Source organism: Chiloscyllium plagiosum, unplaced genomic scaffold (assembly GCF_037043375.1).
Source record: "Chiloscyllium plagiosum isolate Xiang-an unplaced genomic scaffold, Cpla_swu_hap1 HiC_scaffold_35, whole genome shotgun sequence".
In the NCBI taxonomy this organism is placed as follows: Eukaryota; Metazoa; Chordata; class Chondrichthyes; order Orectolobiformes; family Hemiscylliidae; genus Chiloscyllium; species Chiloscyllium plagiosum.
The window spans coordinates 17,808,313-17,828,162 of NW_028270173.1; the positions used below are offsets into that span (position 1 = coordinate 17,808,313).

General features: G+C 44.6%; 1 long non-coding RNA gene across 2 annotated transcripts; it reads right to left on the minus strand.

Annotated features, from left to right (window-relative positions):
* Positions 1–5,133: 5,133 nt before the first annotated feature.
* LOC122541408 (uncharacterized) lies at positions 5,134–16,707 on the minus strand. 2 transcript variants are annotated; one of them, XR_006309593.2, is made up of 11 exons: positions 16,647–16,707; positions 15,773–15,868; positions 13,716–13,762; positions 13,471–13,518; positions 12,328–12,430; positions 12,089–12,130; positions 10,428–10,542; positions 10,193–10,232; positions 9,059–9,175; positions 8,830–8,865; positions 5,134–6,654 (listed from the first exon to the last, which is right to left on the minus strand). It is a non-coding gene; the product is annotated as an uncharacterized LOC122541408 (long non-coding RNA). The 2 variants fall into 2 exon arrangements; XR_015753049.1 differs by lacking the exon at positions 8,830–8,865.
* Positions 16,708–19,850: the final 3,143 nt, after the last annotated feature.

Consider the following 19,850-nt stretch of genomic DNA (forward strand, 5'->3'; position numbering starts at 1 on the left):
GGTTATGCCTGACAAATCTGTTTAAAGTATTTGAGAAGGTTAGATCAGAGAAAGCCAGTAAACATTATATCTTAAGAGTTGCAGGAGGTCTTTGTCAAGTTGCTACACAGGATGCTACTTAATAAGAGGAGAAAGTGAGGTCTGCAGATGCTGGAGATCAAAGTTGAAACTTTATTGCTGGAACAGCACAGCAGGTCAGGCAGCATCCAGGGAACAGGAGATTCGACGTTTCGGGCACAGGCCCTTCTTCAGGAATGAGCAGAGAGTGTTCAGCAGGAGAAGATAAAAGGTAGGGAGGAGGGACTTGGAGGAGGGGCGTTGGAAATGTGATAGGTGGAAAGAGGTCAAGGTGAGGGTGATAGGTCGGAGTAGGATGGAGGCGGAGAGGTCAAGAAGAAGACTGCAGGTCAGGAAGGCGGTGCCGGGCTGGAGGGATTCGGCTGAGACAAGGTGGGGGGAGGGGGGATGAAGAAACTGGTGAAGTCCAAGTTCATCCCCTGTGGTTGGAGGGTTCCCAGTCGGAAGATAAGACGCTCCTCCTCCGACCGTCGCGTTGTTGTGGTTTGGCGGTGGAAAAAGACCATGGTATTTGGGGCAAGGTACCAGCATGGCTAAAGGAGTGACAGAAGGCAGAGAGTGCAGATAAAAGGATTTTTTTTCGGATGGCAATCGGTTTCTCGTGGAGTTCCATAGGGGTCAGTGTTGGACCACAACCTATACCATATGACACATTAACACTCTAGATGAAGGAACTAAGTGCATTGTTGCTAAGTTTGCAGATGACATAAACCTAGGTGGAGGGACAGTATTGTGGTGGGGAGGCTGCATAATGACTTGGACAATCTGGGAGAGTTGGCAACAAAATAACAGATGGAATACATTATGTACTTTGGTAAGAAGAAGTGTAAACTATTTTCTAAATGGGGATAGGCTTCTGAAATCTGAAGCACAAAAGGAACTTAGGAGTCCAAGTTCAGGATTCTCCTCACTTACATGCAGGTTCAGTTGGCAGATAGCAAAGCAAAAGCAATATTGTTGTCTATCTCAAAAGGTCTAGAATACAAGAGCAGAGATGTACTGCTGAGGCTGTCTACAGCTCTGGTCAGACTGTATTTGGAATATTGTGAGCAGTTTTGCGCCCTGTATCGAAGGATGTACTGACATTAAAGTGGATGCAGAGGAGGGATGAAGGGCTTGTCATATGAGGAGCAGTTGAGGACTCTGGGTTGATGGAGTTCAGGAGAATGAGGGGGACACCGATTGAACCTTACAGAATACGGAGACCTGGATAGAGCGGGCATGGAAAGGTGATTCCACGAGAGTCATAGAGATGTACAGCATGGAAACAGACCCTTCAGTCCAACCCGTCCATGCCGACCAGATATCCCAACCCAATCTAGTCCCACCTGCCAGCACCCAGCCCATATCCCTCCAAACCCTTCCTATTCATAAACCCATCCAAATGCCTCTTAAATGTTGCAATTGTACCAGCCTTCACCACTTCCTCTGGCAACTCATTCCATACATGTACCACCCTCTGTGTGAAAACGTTGCCCCTTAGGTCTCTTTTATATTGTTCCCCTCTCACCCTAAACCCTTTAGTTCTGGACTCCCCCACCCCAGGGAAAACACTTTGTCTATTTATCCTATCCATGCCCCTCACAATTTTGTAAACCTCTATAAGGTCACTCCTCAGCCTCCGACGCTCCGGGGAAAACAGCCCCAGCCTGTTCAGCCTCTCCCTATAGTTCAAATCCTCCAACCCTGGCAACATCCTTGTAAATCTTTTCTGAAGCCTTTCAAGTTTCACAACATCTTTCCGATAGGAAGACCAGAATTGCACACAATATTCCAACAGTGGTCTAACCAGTATCCTGCACAGCTGCAACATGACCTCCCAACTTCTGTACTCAATACTCTGACTAATAAAGGAAAGCATACAAAACGCCTTCTTCACTATCCTATCCACTTTCAAAGAGCTATGAACCTGCACTCCAAGGTCTCTTTGTTCAGCAACACTCCCTAGGACCTTGCCATTAAGTCTATAAGTGCTGCTAAGATTTTCTTTCCCAAAATGCAGCACCTCGCATTTATCTGAATTAAACTCCATCTGCCACTTCTCTGCCCATTGGCCCACCTGATCAAGATCCTGTTGTAATCTGAGGTAACCTTCTTCGCCGTCCACTACACCTCCAATTTTGGTGTAATCTGCAAACTTACTAACTATACCTCTTATGCTCACATCCAAATCATTTTGGTCAAAGGCCTCCAGTCTCAAAAACAACCCTCCACCACCACCACACCGTCTTCTACCTTTGAGCCAGTTCTGTATCGAAATGGCTAGTTCTCCCTGTATTCCGTGAGATCAAACCTTGGGGAACCTTGTTGAACACCTTACTGAAGTCCATATAGATCATATCTACCACTCTGTCCTCATTAATCCTCTTTGTTACTTCATCAAAAAATTCAATCAAGTTTGTGAGACATGATTTCCCATGCACAAAGCCATGTTGACTACCCCAAATCAGTCCTTGCCTTTCCAAATACATGTACATCCTGTCCCTCAGGATTCCCTCCAACAACTTGGCCACCACCGACATCAGACTCGCAGGTCTATAGTCCCCTGCTTGTCCTTACCACCCTTCTTAAACTGTGGCACCGCATTAGCCAACCTCCAGTCTTCCAGCACCTCACCTGTGACTATCAAAGCAAGAGGCCCAGCAATCACTTCCCTAGCTTCCCACAGATTTCTCGGGTACACCTGATCCAAGTCTTGGAGATTTATCCACCTTTATGCGTTTCAAGACATCCAGCACTTCCTGCTCTGTAATCTGGACATTTTTCAAGATGTCACCATCTATTTCCTTACATTCTACATCTTCCATGTCCTTCTCCACAGTAAATGCTGATGCAAAATACTGCCCCATTTTCTGTGGTTCCACACAATGGCTGCCTTGCTGATCTTTTAGGGGCCCATTCTGTCCCCAGATTTGTCCTTAATAAAAAACCTTTTGGATTCTCCTTAGTTCTATTTGCCAAAGCTATCTGATGTCCCCTTTTTGCCCTCCTGATTTCCCTCTTAAGTATACTCCTACTGCCTTCATAGTCTTCTAAGGATTCACTCGATCTATCCTGTCTATACCTGACATATGCTTCCTTCTTTTTCTTAACCAAACCCTCAATTTCTTTAGTTATCTAGCATTCCCTATTCCAGCCTTTCCTTTCACCTTAACAGGAATATACTTTGTCTGGATTCTCGTTATTTCATTTCTGAAGGCTTCCCATTTTTCAGCCATCCCTTTACCTGTGAACATCTACCCCCAATCAACTTTTGAAAAATCTTGCCTAATACTGTCAAAATTGGTCTTTCTCCAATTTAGAACTTCAACTTTTTAGATCTGGTCTATCCTTTTCCATCACTATTTTAAATCTAATAGAATTATAGTCACTGGCCCCAAAGTGCTCCCCCACTGACACCTCAGTCATCTGCCCTGCCTTACTTCCCAAGAGTAGGTCAAGTTTTGCACCTTCTATAGTCAGTACATCCATATACTGAATCAGAAAATGTTCTTGTACACACTTAACAAATTCCTCTCCATCTAAACCCTTAACACTATGGCAGTCCCAGTCTACATTTGGAAGGTTAAAATCCCCTATTATTCTTACAGATAGCTGAGATTGGACCTGAGGGCACATTCTCAGGGAGAAGGAATGAGACTCTTTTGAACTGAGATGAGGAGTAAGTTCTTCAGAGATCGATAGGTTCTTGATTGATATGAAGATCAAGGGTTACAGGTGAATGGGGTTGAGAAACGTATCAGCCATGATAAAGGGTGGAGCATACTTGATGGGCCAAATAGGCTAATTCTGCTCCTATAGCTTATGATTAGTGACTTTGATTTGATCTGTTTCAGCACCATGCAAAGGGTGGAGTGATTCAACCATGGGAATTACATTTTGGAAGCATCTAGGCAGGGATTTTGAAGGTGTCAACATGCCCAAGGGCTTTGGTGGGGCAGAGACATTTGGAGATGGGACAGTATTTTACAAGGACAGAATGGTTTAAGGGTTTTTTTTTAAGAAAGATCATGGCAACAGGTTTAATGGAGGAATATCACTTGAAGAGAGTGAATCTTTACAATGTCAGCTTATGAGTACGTTCGCGATGGCATGTTGGGTGATCATCAAATTACTGGGAACAGGATAAAGGGAGCATTGGCAAGAAAAGCTCAGGGAAGCCAAGAGGGGAGACCAGAGGGAAACGAGAAGACACAAATACCAGGAGAAGCGCTAAAGGAGGTTTGATCAGGTGAACTGGCGAAGGGGGGGATGTGGTAGAGGTGACCAACTCTTAATAACAGAGAATCTATGAGCTTCACACACTTATTAGAGGTGAAGGTGGAGGAGTTTCAGAAAATTACGGATTATTCTTGCGTGTTCAGATGATCCTGGCACAGTAGGCAGACAAGAGCAGGACCTAATAGTATTTGAAGTGGTACAGTGAGTGGTTAAACCAGTTGCCCAGTGATCCTTTCAGTATTCCTTGGGATTTAAGTGAAAATGTACCAAATTTGAAGAAAATGGCTGTGGTGATGACACCTTTTTTCTTGTGACTCACTTAGGACTGTGCCTCAATCTGAGTGACACTCTTTATCCTGTGACTTAATTCACACAACTGTATTTTAACCTGAGAGACTCACCCAGGACTGTGTCTTATCTTGTATGACTTATTTGGGACTGTGCGTTGAGATTGTATCTCCCTGATGTCCAACATGTTGATCGTGATCAAATGGTTGATTGCATTAATCTTACACCTGATCCCAATAGCCACCCATGTGTCTCACAGTCGATACCAGCACTCAATCATGTGTCTCACATTTGATCACACTACCTACATTCTGCACCATGACTTCTTGTGCAGTGTAACGCCAACTGTGTGGGCTCAACTCCCATCACCACTGTGGTTACGATCAAGAATTCTCCTTCTCAACATCTTCCTTTGCCTGAGCTATGGTGGCCGTCAGGTTCTCTCTCTCTGATGAATGGCCTCGTAAGACTATGGCAACTCACATTAGAAATATAGACTATTCAGCTTGCTTGAGAAATAACATTGCAATAAAAAAAAACTGCTTTGTATCACAATTGGTGGTGCACCATGCTGCTCGCCAATGCAAACTTTATTGACCTAATTTTCACTCTTTTGGCATTTATCACTATATAATACACCAGCAGGAATTAAGTAAAGCTATGACCTTTGCATTTTTGTTAAGACTTAAAACACAATTTGAGCCAGAGCTCTTCAGCACTGATTGTTTAAAATTGTCTACTTGACAAACTTGTATTACCCAAATGATGCATTAAGTCAAGGGTGGGTCCTGCAAATATTTTTGTGCTGAGATGACCACGTTTCTTAAATCAAGGAAGGAAATGCGCAGCGAAACATCAGAAGAGGTGTGGTTACTCAAATTTCTTACAAAGGTCAGAGGTTTGGCAGAAGCAATCAGTACTTCAAATGTATTCAAATTGAAGCTGGGTGTATGGTCCACTCAATTAAAATAAAATATTGGAACACTTTCAGATACTGGAGGAAATTAGAGTGAAAAATTTGAAGAATTCAACAGAATTTCATAAATCAGATGGTGGAAGAAATTGTCATACTCATCTCAGATTCATTCCTTCAAGTAGACACTGGGTGTGTTGGCTGCCAGTGTCCATCAAGGGTTTTATTTACAATGTTGAGTTAAAATGTAAGTAATTACAAAGCAAAATGATATTGAGCTGAAAGTGACAGCACAGGAATGATTTTTTTTTTGGGGGGGGGAAAAGAGGGAGGGGAAGCAGGGTGAATTGGAAACATGGAAATACTGGTTGCTTATTTTGATTCCGCACAGCAAAAGACCATTTGGCCCACTTGGCAACACCAACATCCCAAGAAATGAACAAAATGTGCTCAACAGCATTAGGCTGGATTACTAATTTCACAACATATCCCTAGACCACACTTTGCTCCCTGGGGATGAACAAGAGGGAAGGAAGGAAGAATGGAAGGATTGAATGCAGGAAGGATGGAAGTAAGGAAGGAAAGAATGATGGAAGAAAAGAAGGAAGCACTTTAACCCCATCTATAACCTTTAAATATCCCCTCAGCTCGCAAAACTTGGCAAGTTAGCAGTGTTTTCTTTTAAGATATTTCTCCATCTGTCGAGAGATGTGCAGGCTAGGGTGGGTTGGACATGGGAAACGTATGGTTACAGGGATAGGTGTGGGTCTGGGTGCTGTTTAGATGATCAGCGTAGACTCAATGGGACAGATGGCTTGCTTTCACACTACAGGGATTCTATGATTCCAAAATGTGCTGACACTAACCACATTGGGTAAAAGAAAGCATGCAACTTTGAATAACAATAACAGCACCATCAGGCTTACTTTATTACCAGTACAGTTCCCCCACAGATAAAGAAAACTTTGCAGCACTCAACCCAAATACAGCTTAACCCTTCAAGTAAAAAAAAAAATCAACCAAGTAGCAGGACTGCACAAGCTGACTGGTCAGATGCAGGCGATGAAAGCTTCACAAAAGAAAATTATCCACATTTTCTCCCACTTGTGCTGTAGTCACAGGAAGATAGCATCCCTGCCCAGGTTCCCTGCAACCTATGAAGGAACACAGAGACTCAGAATGGCTCAATATTAGCTGCAAAATGCACACATCAGATGATCTGCATGTTCAAAGCACTGAGATCAACAAAGGTAGTAATTCAGTAACTCTAGTCTGTATAGTGTCATCATTAAGCACTCCAACAAGGACCTTAATATTGTTATGAAGACGTGGGTGTACTGTACCTTTAAGGGAGTAAAAGCTAGCAATGACAGCACCAAGTGTTCTCAGTAAGACACAATGTAACATGTGCACCAACTACTGGGGTAGCTTGTTGCCTGGAAACATATTTGAATTAGGCCAGTTTAAATTATATCCCGAAAAATACCAAATTCCAATAAAGTTTGAATTGAGTACATTGACAATCTTAAAAGCCAAAAGACACAATCCAATGCTTTGGGGTCTAAGACTGGGGAAAATTGAACAGTCGGGAGGAGAACTGCCAAGCCAACAACATTGAACACTGTCCAGAATAGCTTTCTTATAAGTAATAGCTCTCTTAAAAGTACCTTTATCGATCAGTAAGCTGTGACGCAGTATCCCCCAAGGAGAAAACACAACCGAAATACAGAGGAGCAACTAAAGCTGCCTGTTTTTGAGATAAGTGTTGTTTTGTAAATTTTAATTGGGAGTTTTATCAGATTAGTATTATAGAAGGGAAGGTAAAAGATAGGTTAGAGGAAGGAATTGTAAATAGTTGCTAATTATCCTATTGTACTTTATTTAAAGTTATTAAATTTTACTTTAAATAGTTCTTGGCCTCGAAGTTTTACAGATTACTGCATATGATAAATCTTTTCTGTGTTGCTAGTTTTAATTTAAGCGGAGAGTATACCCCGTGTCACGACCGTTTATAATGATGAATTATTTACACTCCTCATTACTTTAAAAAAACTTTCATCCTTCACTGTATAAATCTGAAAAAGAGAAAGAATGCAAGCAGGCTTTTAACAAAGAAAAACTCACTAAATGCCCATCATCTCCAATTGCCTTGAAAAGGAGTGTGCAAAAAAGAGAGAGAGGCCTGCCTCTCCAGCTTGATTTCTTGAAAAAAAAATCAGGACAACAATAAAGTTCTATTAACTTAAATAGCTGATCTTTTGCGTTGGAAAGTTTTTTTTTTGCAGATTTTAATGCTTGTGCTTCCAACAAACAGCAATTTTCTGGAATTTGGTCATGCTGAGCAAATTCCCACCCACCCCCTCCCCAAAGTCACACATTGGCAACCCACCCTTACAGGAATTCTGTCACTAGTCTACTGACATTACCAATAGGTCACCATCTATAGAATGGATCAGATAAGAAATACCCTAGGACCAATTCTAAGACTTAATTTCCTTCCCTGAAGAACATTTTTTCTTGTCAGTCAGGAATGGTCATCAATATAAGACTCCTGATATCTACTGAATTTAAACTCCACCATTTGCCAAGGCACGATTCGAACTCGAGGCTCCCCAGAACATTTCCTGGGTTTCCGGATTTAACAGTCGTGCGTCAATACCACTAGGCCAACACTTACCCTCACTGAAGGCATGTGGTCCAGACCAGATAAGGATGGCAGATATCTTTCACTAGAGGGCATCAGTGAGCCAGATCTGTTTTTTACAACAGCGATGACCACCTTACCAGAGACCAGCATTCTACACCACGCTTTTCCCCATCCCCTTAAATTAATTATTTCATTAATAGAATATAAACTGGTCACCCTGGACTGATAATCCTGAGGTCCATTTGCTATGATCTTCTCAGACCATAAGGCAGCTTTCTCATTACAGAAAGAATAAGAGCAAAAGAGACGCAAGTGATAGTGGGGTTTAACCAGAGGGTCATAATATCTTAGCCAGTGGTGCAATTGAGAAGGACAGTCCTTCATGGTAGGAGAAAGTGAGGACTGCAGATGCTGGGGATCAGAGCTAAAAAATGTGTTGCTGGAAAAGCCCTGAAGAAGGGCTTATGCCCGAATCGTCGATTCTCCTTTGACGCTGCCTGACCTGCTGCGCTTTTCCAGCAACACATTTTTAAGTCCTTCATGGTAACCTCAGACAGTGCAGGAATTGAACTCTCACTGATTGCTGTGCATCACAAACCAGCCAACTGAGGTGACAGACCCCGCAATATCAGCACCAATCTATCACCTCTCCCTGCAAGTTTATTGAACAAATACAACTCACCTCAACAGATACCTCATTTCAGTCATGTCTCTGAATCTGTAATCAAAAACAGGAAGATAACTAACACTGCCCTCCAGATGTACAATGGACAACAACAGCCAAGCAGTGGCGAGTATTCAGAGCACTGTGAATGTGTCGTCAGGTTTAAATCTGTAACTCTAGTCTGTAAAGAGTCATCATTAATACTCTTGTAGCCCCCCAATACAGTTGTAATAAAATTATCACATACCCAATCAGATTGCGTGGAGCCAACACAACCTAGTCAGGGTGAGGGGCCTGTTTCCGTGCTGTCAATGCTGCCTGTCCACAAATGTATAACACCAGCCTTCCATCCCAGCCAGTGAACCTGCATGGGAGAACATAGTTACATACAGCTCACCCAGCACCCAAAAACCATAGTTATGCAGCAAGGTTTGGGGAAAGTGTTCAGAGTAACACTCTTATTGTTACGTTTGACTTTTGATCTGTAAACTGTCACTGAATGCCTTGGACACAAGGGGTAGCTCAGTGGTTAGTGCTGCTGCCTCAAAGCACCAGGAACCCGGGTTAGATTCCACCCTCGGGCGACTGTGTGTGTGTGTGTGTGTGTGTGTGTGTGTGGAGTTTGCACATTCTGTTTGGGTTTCCTTCAGGTGACCCAGTTTCCTCCCAGACCAAGGACATGCAGGTTAGGTAGTCTAGCTGTGCTAAATTGCCAGTAGGGTCCAGGGACGGGTAGGTTGGCCATGGGGAACGTAGGGTTACAGGAATAGGGGGAATTCTATGTGGATAGTCTTCAGGAGGGTTAGCATGGATTTTGATGGACTGAATGGCCTGCTGCAACACTGTCAGGGTGGTCTCCGAACTCACCATTTTTGCACATAGTGGCTAGAAAATCAGGCTTTTTGTGGAGGGGTGGGGTGGGACCACGAAGGGTTAGTTCCAAGATGCTCAGCCCTCGCTTCCTAAAACGAGACAGAGCCATTCTTTGCCAGTCCAGCCGACACACCTACTTTCTTCTTGCTGGGGACTGTGTACATTCCTGGGTAGGTGAGCATTGGTTGCCCATCCCTAACTGCTCTCGAACTAAGTGGCTCGCGGGGCCAATTTAAAGGACCAGTTAACAATCTGCCATGTCACTGTGGGTCCAGAGTCCCCAGGTTAAGCCAGACCGGGTGAGAACTGCCGACTTTCTTCCCTGAAGGACTCTCACAAAATAGGAGAGTTTTAAACAATTGTTGCTTTCAATTCTAGACTTTAAATTTAAAAATTTATCAGCTGCTCCGAGATTTGAACCGATGCTTCTAGGGTATTAGGATTACTCATCCATTGGCGCTTCCGAGGCCACCATATCCCACAAATAGACAAAAGGAGAGCGACTCACCTCAGAGCCACACAATGAGTCCTAGGTCACCTCTTGGAACCTGTAAAACAGAAACGGGAGGACAACTGAATAATGCTCTCCAGACATACGTCGGACAACGGCCAAGCACCGCCAAGTATTCAGAGCACTGTGAATGTGTCGTCAGGTTTAAATCTGTAACTCTAGTCTGTGAAGAGTCATCATTAATACTCTTGTAGCCCCTCAATCGCAGGTTGTAATAAGAACTATCACATACCCAGTCAGATTGTGTGGAGCTGACAACCCAGTCAGGGTGAGGAGCCTGTTTCCATAGCGTGAATGTTGCCTGTCCACAGCTGTGTAACACCAGCCTTCCATCCCAGCCAATGAACCTGCAAGAGGGGAATGTTGTTAAATACAGTGCACCCAGTACCTGAAACCAGAGGTACGCAGCAACATTTGGGGGAGGGGGGGGGGGGGGGGGTTTCATTCCACCCTCACGTGACTATCTGTGTGGAGTTTGTGCATTTGCCCCATCTGCGTGGGTTTCCTCCCAAAGTACAAAGATGTGCAGTTTAGGTGCATCAGCAATGCTAAATTCTACACCTTGGGATGTCAAGATTGGGTTGGTTGCAGGGATTTGAGGTGGGGTGGGGGTTGGCAGGGGTGACATGGTCTTTGGGAGAGTTAGTGTGGACTTGATGCGCCAAATGACCTCCTTCCACACTGGAATGGGAACTACGAACACGCCACTTCTGTTCCTAACTGCCAGGTATAATCTGGGGGTGTGGGGAGATGAGTGGTCAGTTCCGAGGTGCTCAGTCCTCACTCTAAAACATAAACCAGCCATTCTTTGCCAGTCCAGCTCCCCCCAAAACTGGAGGTAGGTTTGCTTGCTGAGCTACAAGGTTCGCTTTCAGACGTTTCGTCACCATACTAGGTAAGATCAGTGAACCTCCGGCTGAAGCAATGGAGGCATGGCCAACAGGAAAACAATACGTACTGACCAAATACTGAACTACAAGCAAAACTAATGTCATTTACAAAATACCTTGCAAGAACTGCAACAAACACTACATTGGACAATAAGCAGAAAATTAGTGACCAGGATACATGAACATCAACTAGCCACAAAAGACATGACCCACTCTCACTAGTGTCTTTACATACAGATAAGGAAGGACACCATTTCGACTGGGACAGCACAGCCCTCCGAGGAGAAGCCAAACAGGCACGCAAAAGAATCCCTGGAAGCATGGCATTCCAACCGGAACTCTATCAACAAACACATCGAGTTAGCCCCCATTTACTACCCCGAAGAAAAAACAGGAAATGACACCCCCCCCCCCCCCCAGGGAATGACATTACCAACCCAAGGAAACCTAAACACTTAAATAGAAAGTGGGGGGGGGGGGGTGTCATTTCCTGTTTTTTCTTCGGGGTAGTAAATGGGGGCTAACTCGATGTGTTTGTTGATAGAGTTCCGGTTGGAATGCCATGCTTCCAGGGATTCTTTTGCGTGCCTGTTTGGCTTCTCCTCAGAGAGCTGTGCTGTCCCAGTCGAAATGGTGTCCTTCCTTATCTGTATGTAAAGACATTAGTGAGAGTGGGTCATGTCTTTTGTGGCTAGTTGATGTTCATGTATCCTGGTCACTAATTTTCTGCTTATTGTCCAATGTAGAGTTTGTTGCAGTTCTTGCAAGGTATTTTGTAAATGACATTAGTTTTGCTTGTAGTTCAGTATTTGGTCAGTACGTATTGTTTTCCTGTTGGTGTGACTGTCTGTCCGATGGTTTCCTGAGTTATAAACACAACAGAAATCAGGCCATACCTTCATCCAGATGCTCACTGATGATGTACCTAGTATGGTGACATTAGGATTACTAGTCCATTGACACCACCACTAGACCACAAATTGACACAAAAAGAGCAACTCACCTCAGAGCCACACAATTAGAGTCCTACGTCACCTCTTAGAATCTGTAAAACAGAAACAGGAGGACAATTGAATAATGCTCTCCAGACATACATCGGACAACGGCCAAGTACTGACGAGTATTCAGAGCACTGTGAATGTGTCGTCAGGTTTAAATCTGTAACTCTAGTCTGTGAAGAGTCATCATTAATACTCTTGTAGCCCCTGAATCGCAGGTTGTAATAAAAAAACTATCACATACCCAATCAGATTGCGTGGAGCTGACACAACCCAGTCAGGGTGAGGGGCTTGTTTCCATAGCGTGAATGCTGCCTGTCCACAGCCTTCCACCCCAGCCAGCGAACCTGCAAGAGAGGAATATTGTTAAATACAGTGCAACCAGAACCCAAAAACCACAGAGACCAGGTACGCAGCAACGTTTGTGGGAAAGTGTTCAGAGTAACATGCCTGTTTGTCAAGTTTGACTTTAGAATCTGTAAACTGTTACCGTGAATGCCTTGGACATAAGGGGCTGCACTGAGGTTCAGTGGTTAGCACTGCTGCCTCACAGCACTGGGCATCTGGGTTCGATTCCACCCACACGCGACTGTGTGCAGTTTGCATGTTTCCCCCATCTGCGTGGGTTTCCTCCCAAAGTCCAAAGATGTGCAGTTTAGGTGGATCGGCCATGCTAAACCATCCATAGTGTCCAGTGGTGTGGATCAGAGAATGAGTGGATAGGGCATGGGAAATCCACAGTTGCAGGGATCATTTTGGGGGCGGACAGGGGGAAATTGTACTCTGGGAGGATAGTCTTCAGGAGGGAGAGTGTGGACTCTATGTGCTGAATGGACTCCTTCCACACTGTACGGGGAGCTACAAACTCACCACTTCTGTCCATAGTTGCCAGGTATAGTGGGGGGGTGGGGGGGAAAGAGGAGAAGAGAGAATACATGGTAAGTTCTGAGATACTATGTAAAACAAAAAAACAACAATTCTTCGCCAGTCCAGCTGACCACACCGCTGTCCCTTCACCCAACAAATTTAATCTTCCCTAGGAACGATTCTGGGTCAGTCACCATTTGTTGCCCATCCCTAACTGCCCTTGAACTCAGCGGCTCTCTGGGCCAATGCAATGACCAGTTAAGAATCGACCATGTCGCTGTGTATCTGGAGACCCAGGTTAAGCCAGACCGGGTGAGAACTGCAGACATCCTCCCTTGAAGGACTCCCACAAATTCAGTGAGTTTTAAATAACAATTATTGCTTTCAATTCCAGACTTGAAATTTAAGACTATCAGTTGCTGCGAGATTTGAACCCGTACTTCCAGAGCATTAGAATTACTCATCCACTGACACTACCACAAGGACACCATATCCCACTAAGTTAGAGAGAGCAACTCACCTCAGAGCCACTCAGCAACGCTTCGAGTCCTAGGTCACCTCTCCAAACCTATAAAACAGAAAAAGGAGGACAATTGAATGATGCCCTTAAGACATACATTGGACAACGGCCAAGTATTGACAAGTATTCAGAGCACTGTGAAAGTGTCGTCAGATTTAAATCTGTAACTCTAGTCTGTAAAGAGTCATCATTATTACTGAAATATTTAACCTGAGAGTCAATTCATTGTGAATGAATGTCTGTACCTGGTCACAATGCAAAGTCAGGATCCCGAGATGTCCCAGTCATCAATCTGTAAAAGAAAATAACGTTAAACAAAATTCTGTCTTTACTCTTCTCTGCCCCACTCCCCCTCCATTGTTGTTTCGTGAGGTGTGGATGTTGCTTGCAAAGTCAGCATTTGTTAATCCCCCCTATTCCTGCCCTTCAAAAGTAGTACCTCACTCAGCCATTTAAATTTCCCTTCCCACTTGGTTGACGATGCCCTCCAATGCATCTCACCCATGTCCTGCACCTCCAATCAACCCCACCGCCCCGTGGAGGAACATGTCAACTCCTCCACCTACTCTGCCAAGGACACGCAGGTCCTGGGCCTCCCCATCACCAACGCCTGGAGGAAGAATGCCTCATCTTCTGCCTCGAAACACTTCAACCCCAGGGCATCAATGTGGACTTCACCAGTTTCCTCATTTCCCCCCCCCCCACATTAACCCAGTTCCAACCTTCCACCTCAGCACCATCTCATGACCTGTCCTACCTGCCAACCCATCCGCTCCACCCTCCTCGCCGACCTATCACCTTCACCCCCACCTCCATCAACCTGCTGCACTCCTGCCTCCACCCCAGAGGCTCCCTGCCTCATTCCTGATGAAGGGCTTTTGCCCGAAAGGTCAGTTTTCCTGCTCCTCGGATGCTGTCTGACCTGCTCTGCTTTTCCAGCACCACGCTAATCATGACCACTGCCTTCTCCATTGTTCACTTTCCAGGAGGGAATATAATGGTGCTTTTGCTGGTGGAGAGGCTGACGTCCAGCTTGGAAAGAACAAGGATGGTTTGGACCTAAATGCGTGAGTCACCATCTCCCCTTTGGGTAGCCAATGTAGCAGCCAACTCAAGCACATTATAAATGAGTGGCCAAACTTCAATGAGCTGCAAGGAACTGTGGAACATCCAAAAAGAGTGCTTTAAAATAAAATTTGCTATTCCAGTCGCAAGTGGATGAGTCCAGCACCTCGTCTCCATAGACCCTGCACTACCAGTCAGGAATTGGCCGTCCTCACCAGAAAGGAACAGGGTTGCTGGGTTTGGGGACACCGCTTCGCCTCTAACCAGCACAAAGTCGGATCAAGAGACCTCAAGGAGGAACATACAGAATGCTGGAGAAACCCAGCAGGCCAGTGGAGAGAGAAGCAAGAGTTAACATTTAGTCCTTCCTGGAAGAGCATACATCTGTGTGGGTCTGCGTGCAAGGAGAAAATATATAACGACCCACCTGCCAAACAAACATTTGCTAAGACCAGGCACCAAAGCTGAGGCTATATACCACACGATGAGCTTTCAAAACAAAGCTCAGTCTAACATGAGTCAGGTTAGGAGAGGATCAGAAAACAAGGCCCATGCCTCTTGCCTCAAGAGGTCATTCATACACATTCACCCTCCCTCCACTGGAGGGCAACCACGAGCACCCTCCCTCCAAACATCAGCTACAATTTTAACTCAAAAAAAAAGCCAGGGCGGGAAACAGTGGTTTTAGAACATAGAACAGTACAGGGCCTTCAGCCCTCTATGTTGCGCTGGTTTCGATCCTACTCTAACATCTGACTAACTTACATACCCTTCATTGTACTAACTTCATTGTGCCTATCCAAGTCACTTAAATGTCCCTAATACATGTGACTCTACTATACTTTTCTCCCTGCATTCTCGATGGTTCTCTCCCCCACACACTCATCTGTAAAGAAAATAATTCTGAAACACTGACTGCAAAATGATCACCGCAACAGAAGTGCAGACCTGATCAGGCCTAAAAAAAAGTCTGAATGATTCAGAGTAGGACTTGCAACAATATTTGCCAATTCGCAAGTGACCTCACTTATAAAGTTTAGGACAAGATCTGAATACAGAAAGGCAAAAGTGAGGAATACAGATGCTGGAGATCACAGTCTAGATTAGAGTGTGCTGGAAAAGCACTGCAGGTCAGGCAGCATCCGAGGGGCTGGAAAATCCTAGTCTGATGGTTGTTAACATGGTTTTTGAACAAAATGAAGGAAAATAGCTTTCTCTTAAGAATATTTCGACTGACCTTAGGAGGCTGGAACCTGGGCAACATACAGGATCTGGCCTGTGGCCTATCACCCCCATATTCTGAAACAATCCACCACATCTGTAACCAGCAACTCTGCATCAAACAAGAAAATAAAGAGTAAAATTCAACCATCAGAGACAACCTTCACAAGCCCTAACTGATGCTTTTTGAAAATGAAAACAAAATCAAAAACGTGGGCCCAGGAACTGGCACAAAAGTCTCGACTCCACGTGGACACTCGAGACCGTTCACACTTTTATTTTAAAAAAAAACACCCTTTATAACCTAGAGAAAACGTTTTATATATATTTTGTTTAAATTTCAGGGCAATTAAACTAAGTTTTTCATGTTTTTGAAAATTAAAATAACGAATGCTCTTAATTACGAATGCTCTTTCCACAAGCTTAACTGCAAAACCCAACGCTCCAAAAAAGCATTCCTTACAGACAAAAAAAAAGCCTTTTAAAATATTATTAATCCCTGAATTGGTGAAACGTCCTTCCCAATATCACCGTCCTCCAAACTAATTTGCAGATGTCCACATCTTCAAGACGCACTGAAACGAGCGTCAAAATGAGCCATAAAATTTAATAGCTGCCATTATTTTTTTTAAAAATACTGAAAAATACACGCGGCACCTGAAGTCTGTGAAGCTGCAAGGTGCTTGAGGCAACAAATCTGCAAAACTGAACATACTGGGGAAGGGGAGGCGGGGGGGTAAAACTCCTATAAATGCATTAAAACAATTTTACAAAGGATTTCATTCGTGAAATCTCTTTTTTTTTCTCCCCAGCCCATCTCATTGCTTTTAAATTAGTTTTGCATTCCCCAATCCCCAACCCCCAACCACGCACCCTCTGCGAGCACCTACCTCTCCCTCTGCCAAGCAGCAACTGGACACTTCCTTTCGGGGTGCGCACCTCCAAGGTCACCACACCACGTGGCGCCCACTGGGCTGAAGGACCCCGGCCAAGGAAGCAGTCGCCCGCTGCGGTCGCCTCCCCTCCCAACCGGTTTTTTTTTTGGAAAATAAATCAGTTCCGTGCCACCTTTTGTTTTTTTTTTCCCCCAAATCATTTATAAATTGCTCACTCCTTCGGTTGGTTTCGTTTCATTTGGATTTTTTTCTTTCCCCCCCCCCAGCAGGCATAGTTGAAGACGAGCGGTTGGGTTGGGCCTTAATTGTTCTCTGAATGAATGAATGAATCTTCAGTCAGACCCAATAAAGGAGATTATTATTATTTTTTATATTAGATTCCCTACAGTGTGGAAACAGGCCCTTCAGCCCAACAAGTCCACACCGACCCTCCGAACAGTAACCCACCCAGGCCCACTTCCCTCTGACTAATGTACCTAACACTATGGGCAATTTAGAGATACTGAGTTAACTTTCTGTTACGTCTCATCAAAAATTAAACTAATGCCCCTCCATATTTATTGGACGGCTTGTGTAACTAATAAAGAACTGAACCATACAATGAAGGGAGGAAAGAAAGGGAAAGACTTATGTGGGGTGACCTAACTTTTAAAATTATAATGGGTATATAAGGGAAGATGCACATGATTTCCTGGGTTGGGAGCTTTTCTAAAATATATGTACGTTCATGGGAATGAGGGCCTACTGTCTGCTTTTTTAAAGTTCACTCGTGGGCATCGTTGTTTGGGCCAGCAGTTATTGGCCATCCCTGATTGCCCAAGAAGGATTTGACATGACCACACTGAAGGAATGGCGGTGTATTTCCAAGTCAAGATGGCGAGGGGTTGGAAGGGGAACCTGCAGGTGGTGGGGTTCGCATGCATCTGCTGCCTTTGTCTTTCCAGGTGAAAGTGGTTATGGGTTTGGCAGGTACTGTCTGATGAGTCATGACTAATTTTTGCAGTGCATCTTGTGGATGATTCACACTGCTGTTATGGTGTGCTGGTGGTGAATATTTGTGGATATGGTGACAATCAAGCTGGCTGCTTTGCCCTGGATTGTGTCAAGCTTCTTGAGTGTTGTTGGAGTTATATTCATCCAAACAGTGGCATGTATTCCATCACACTTCTCACTTGTAGATGGTGGACAGGCTTAGGGAGTCAGGAGGTGAGTTACTATCTTGTTGCCCATCCCTAATTGCCCTCGGAAAGGTAGGAAACTGCCTTCCACAACCACCGTGATCCTTGAGGTATACCCAACAGTGCTGTTAGAGAGGGAGTTCCAGGATTTTGACCCAGCAAGTGAAAGAATGGCAATATAGTTTCAAGTTGGGATGGGGTGTGGTTTGCAGGGGGATCTTGCTATCAGTGCTGTTTGTCTGCACCTTCTAAGTGTGGTAGTGGTTGTGGGTTGAACCACTATTGAAGGACCTTTGGTCAGTGCATTTTGTAGATGCAGTGCTGCCATTTTTTTAGTTCAGGTTTGAATGTTTAAGATACTGGATGAGGTCGAAAAGTGTGGCACTGGAAAAGCACAGCAGGTCAGGCAGCAGCCGAGGAGCAGGAGAGTCGATGTTTCAGACATAAACACCTTCATCAGGAATGTGCTGGATGAGGTACCAATCAAGCAGGCTGTTTTGTGATGGATTGTGTTCAGCTTCTTGACTGTCGTTACAGCTGCAGAACAAGTAGACTGTTTTCCATCACTCCCACAATGAGTCACGGACGGGTTTTGAGAAGTCAGGAGGCAAGTTACTGCTGCAGAAATCTCAGTCTCAATCTGACCTTCTAATGTAGCCAAAGTAGTTGCATATTTAGACTTTGCAAGATCAACAATAAGGAGGTGATATTGTCATTTCAGTGTTGAGGCAAATGCTGGGTGGCCCATCCAGTTTATTTCCTTTTAGATTCTGTAGTAGTTTGACAACCGAGTGGCTAGCTGCTTTTGAAGGATGCTGATGCTAAGGTATCTTTTTTTAACCTCTTGGTTTCCTTCCTAATCCCAACAGCACCTACCTGCTTGAGTTCTTCTACTTTGCCAATTTCCCTTATTCTCAACATTTGTAGTCTGTTAGTAGTCAATGAAACCTTGCATAAAAGTTAAACTATTATGCAGTTCATCCCCTCGAACATCTAAATCTAAATCAGTACTGACATTAGTCATACATAACAAGTCCTGCAGGATCCCACTGAAAATCAGAACCTAACCACGCCCTGAGGCAATAGCCATCTGGCAATGAATAAATAGAGTCCAACTTTGGTCCAACCTGTCCATGCTGACCAGATATCCCAACCCAATCTAGTCCCACCTGCCAGCACCCAGCCCATATCCCTCCAAACGCTTCCTATTCATATATCCATCCAAATGCCTCTTGAATGTTGCAATTGTACCAGCCTCCACCACATCCTCTGGCAGCTCATTCCATATACGTACTACCCTCTGTATGAAAAAGGACATGCAGGTCCTTGGATTCCTCCATCGCCAGACCATAGCAACACGACGGCTGAAGGAAGAGCGCCTCATCTTCCGCCTAGGAACCCTCCAACCACAAGGGATGAACTCCGATTTCTCCAGTTTCCTCATTTCCCCCACCTTGTCTCAGTCCCAACCCTCGAACTCAGCACCACCTTCCTAACCTGCAATCTTCTTCCTGACCTCTCCGCCCCCACCCCCACTCCAGCCTATCACCCTCACCTTAACCTCCTTCCACCTATGGCATTTCCAACGCCCCTCCCCCAAGTCCCTCCTCCCAACCTTTTATCTTAGCCTGCTTGGCACACTTTCCTCATTCCTGAAGAAGGGCTCATGCTCATGCCCGTCGATTCTCCTGCTCCTTGGATGCTGCCTGACCTGCTGTGTTTTTCCAGCAACACATTTTCAGCAGGGGCCCTATTCTCTCCCTAGTTACCCCTTTGTCCTTAATATATTTGTAAAAACCCTTTGGATTCTCCTTAATTCTATTTGCCAAAGCTATCTCGGGTCCCCTTTTTGCCCTCCTGATTTCCCTCTTAAGTGTACTCCTACTTTCTTTATACTCTTCTAAGGATTCACTCGATCTATCCTGTCTATACCTGACATATGCTTCCTTCTTTTTCTTAAACAAACCCTCAATTTCTTTAGTCATCCAGTATTCCCTATATCTACCAGCCTTTCCTTTCA